The following is a 4,609-nucleotide window of genomic DNA, read 5'->3' on the forward strand; positions in this document are numbered from 1 at the left end:
AACACACAGTCATTATAGACAGCAACTTCTTCTTATATAATTCAACTTGCAATGAGTAAGGAATCACTAAATAGAGGTGCATAGAGGAAATCATAATTGGTGATGGCAAACTTTCGTTCTTGGTCAGAGAATAATTAACAAATTGTACTTATATTTCTAGCAGAGTCTTTATATTAGAGCTTATTGCAGAAACCACATGCTCAATCATTACAATCTCTTTTCAATCATAGATAGCTTTCGTAGTTATATTCACTCAGATAAACACATTGTGCTACACAAGGAAGAATAAAAGAGATGATTGAATGGATCAACATATATAAATGGTTGGATCACAACAACTCAAATGCTTGCTTGAGGTAGAGGGAAGTAGGTTTACTGACTCAACATAAAAGTAAAAGAAAGGCCCTGCGCAGAGGGAAGCAAAATTACTCATGTGCTAGAGATTTTCTTGTTTTAAATGCAATAGGAGTGTTGAAAAAATATTTTTTGATAGTTTTGCATGTCTATGTCAAAGAATGGCATCAAACAATCTATCATCCTTTCATATAGTGACCTCAAGAGCGGCTCCCATGTAGTTCTCCGTTGCATACCATTATTTAGGATCTCTCCAGTACATAATGTGGGGAGCATTGTTTGTTTATTTGTTTATTTTATATTTTGTTTGGAATGGGCACCCAGCGCCTTGCTCTTTTTGAAAAATTAAGGACTTAGCACATTATTCATGCTAGTCACGAAATGAAGTCATGAAAAGACAATAAACCATTCAATACTTCCTCATGATCTAAGAACAAAACACAAAACATGTAGTAATGTTTGAAGGTTTAAAGGTAGCACACAAGCAATCCACTTTGGAGTGGCGGTGAAATACCATGTATAGGTAGATATGGTGGACACAAATGGCATGAGTTTTTGGTTCAAGGTTTGGATGCACGAGAAGCATTCCCTCTCAGCACATATCTTTGGCTAGCAAGGTTAGGTTGCAAGCATAAGAGTTGAGCGAAACAAACAAGTATACATGTGATAGAAAACAATCATGAAATCTTCCTTGAAAGTACAAACGCAATCTTAAAAATATTAAGATTATGAGCCAACAAGAAAGGAAGATAATGGAATAATATATCTACATGTATTTCTCTCTTTTCTACTTAAGCCTCAAAGTAATGTTGCTACTGACCAATGCTAAGTTTGCCAAGACCAACTAGAATTACTTGATGCTCCCAAAGTGATACCAATACTAACCAACAAGATTAATCATATGATAGAAGTTGCAAACTAAAATAAGATGTGCAGAAAGCAAATGATAAAAACTTCCCATTAATATTTCATACGGCACCTCACACCAAGGGATACATAGATAATTAACTAAAGGAGAGATACTTCCACACTGGAAACTATCCTATATGATAACTCTACTACTCATGATATGACTCTACTGAAAGTAAATAGGTAAAAGATAATAGTGTGATACCGCGGCACTCCCCCAAGCTTGGAACAAGCCAAGGGGATGCCAATACCGATGCCGAATTACTCCTTTGGTGGTGGTGGTGCGTCCATGATTGGAGTAAGAAAGTTCTCCAACATTTTGCGAAGCCGGTTATTCTCCTCTTGAAGAATCTCCACCTCCTTCCTCAGAGCTCGATATTTATCACAAAACTCATCAGTGACTTGAATGGGTTCCTCTCCTGCAGGGAAGGAGCTAAGGTCTAGAACTGGTGGTATTGGTCCCTAGATATTATGAGAAAAATCACGTCCAACGTTAATTGATCCTATGAGGGTAGGTTTTCTTGCCCTGAATCTTGCAGCAATATGTTCCTCTTCGCTTGATGATCTCTCCTTTACTTCCTCCATCCATCCAGCAAGAGTCCCTCGACCAAGATCACGGAAGAGCTCACGTCGGCGTTGAAGCTCGTGATCCTCTGAAGATGAACCCCGAGATGACATCTGGCCAGAAACAGATCGAAACGAAAACATGGCAAGAACACGATATAAAGACCTCGGGGGATCCGGGGGATTATATAGCAAAAAGTTTCGTAACAAAAGGAAGGGAACAAGGCGAAACGGGTCGGAAAGGGACTCCAGGGCACCTAGACCAGGCCTAAGCTCGGCCTGGAGCTGGCCCGCGCCTAGGAGTGATCTGGTGCCCATGGGCACCTTCTCCTACCCGTTTCCGTCTCGTAATTTTTCATATTTAGTAAAAAACAACAAAAAATATAAGCCGGAAGGTTTAACGCAAAATTTTTCTTACTAAAACTTTTACCTATTCGAAAACGGACTCTGCAGATTCCTGGATTTTCTCCTTAATGAATTCTTCCAGAGTTAGCACTTGAATAATATCAATATCTTCATTATAAGAATCTCCAGAAATATAATGTTTGAGTCTTTGCCCATTCACCACTTGTGTAGTGTTATCCTTCAATGAAGCAGATTTTATCGCACCGGAACGGTACACCTCTTCAATAATAAAGGGTCCTTCCCATTTTGAGAAGTAATTTTCCTGCAAAAATCTGAGACGAGACAAATACAATAGAACTTTATCACCAACATGGAACTCTCTCTTAATAATTCTCTTATCATGCCACTTTTAAACCTTCTCTTCAAATTAGAGTCTAGCATTTTCATAAGCTTCATTCCTCCATTCATCTAGAGAACTCAAGTCAAGCAACCTTTTCTTACCAGCTAGTTTAAAGACTCTATTAAGTTCTTTCACTGCCCGATAAGCTTTGTGTTCTAATTCTAGAGGCAAGTGACAAGCTTTTCCATAAACCATTTTGTAAGGAGACATACACATATGATTTTTATAAGCAGTTCTATAAGCCCATAAAGAATCATTTAACTTACTAGCCCAATTCTTCCTAGATTTATGAACAATCTTTTGCAAGATAGATTTAATCTCTATATTTGATAATTCTACTTGCCCACTTGTTTGAGGATGATAGGCTGAAGCAATTCTATGATTAACATCATATCTAGCAAGGGTCTTTCTAAAACCACCATGAATAAAATGAGAACCTCCATCGGTCATAAGATATCTAGCTAGGCACACCAAATCTAGGGAAAATAACATCTTTAAGTATTTTTAACGAGGTCTCACCATCAACACTCTCTGTAGGTATAGCTTCTACCCACTTAGTAACATAATCAACATCAACAAGTATATGAGTATACCCTTCTAAAGGAGGAAAAGGACAAATAAAGTCAAATTCCGAACAGTCAAATGGTTTAATAACAAGAGAATAACTCATAGGCATTTCATTGCGTCTAGAAATATTCCCAACTCTTTGGCATTCATCACAAGATAAAATAAACTTTCTTGCATCCTTAAAAAGAGTTGGCCAATAGAAACCTGATTGTAGAACCTTTTGTGCAGTTCTATCTCCAGCATGATGTCCTCCATAAGCACTACCATGACATTTTCTCAATATATTTTGTTGTTCATATTCTGAAACACATCTTCGCATAATTCCATCCACTCCTTCTTTATATAAGTGTGGATCATCCCAAAAATAATGCCTCAAATTATAAAAGAATTTCCTTCTTTGTTGAGTTGTAAATGTTGGAGGCAAATACTTGGAAACAATAAAGTTAGCATAATTAGCATACCAAGGACTCTCACGCGAGGTTACCTTTAGTGCAGCCAATTGTTCATTTGGAAAGCTATCCTTAACAGGAATATGATCATAAGAAATGTTTTCCAATCTAGACAAGTTATCAGCAACAGGATTTTCAGCGCCCTTCCTATCTACAATATGCAGATCAAACTCTTGTAAAAGCAATACCCATCTAATAAGCCTAGGCTTAGCATCTTTATTTTCCATAAGGTATCTAATAGCAGCATGATCAGTATGAATAGTAACTTTCTAATCAACAATATAAGGTCTAAACTTATCACAAGCAAAGACTACAACTAAGAATTCTTTTTCAGTAGTAGCATAATTCTTTTGAGCAGCATCAAGAGTCTTACTAGCATAATGAATAACATTCAACTTCTTATCTACTCGCTGTCCAAGAACAACACCTACTGCAAAATCACTAGCATCGCACATAATTTCAAAGGGTAAATTCCAATTAGGTGGTTGAACAATAGGAGCAGTAGTTAAAGCCTTCTTTCGAGTTTCAAAAGCTTCCTTACAGTCATCATCAAAAACAAAAGGTACATCCTTTTGGAGAAGATTAGTAAGAGGTTTTGAAATTTTAGATAAATCTTTAATAAACCTCCTATCGAAACTAGCATGACCAAGAATACTACGAATACCTTTAACATCCCTGGGACAGGGCATTTTCTCAATTTCTTCCACTTTGGCTCTGTCGACTTCAATACCTCTTTCAGAAATTTTATGTCCAAGAACAATTCCTTCATTTACCATAAAGTGGCATTTCTCTCAATTAAGAACAAGATTAGTTTCTTCACATCTCTGCAAAACTTTATCAAGATTGTGCAAACAATTATCAAAAGAAGTCCCATAGACAGAGAAATCGACCATGAATACTTCCACAATTTCTTCACAAAAACCATGAAAGATAGCAGACATGCATCTTTAAAATGTAGAAGGAGCATTACACAAATCAAAATGCATACGTCTATAAGCATAAGTTCCATAAGGACAAGTAA

Source organism: Lolium rigidum, chromosome 6 (genome assembly GCF_022539505.1).
Source record: "Lolium rigidum isolate FL_2022 chromosome 6, APGP_CSIRO_Lrig_0.1, whole genome shotgun sequence".
Classification (NCBI taxonomy): domain Eukaryota; kingdom Viridiplantae; phylum Streptophyta; class Magnoliopsida; order Poales; family Poaceae; genus Lolium; species Lolium rigidum.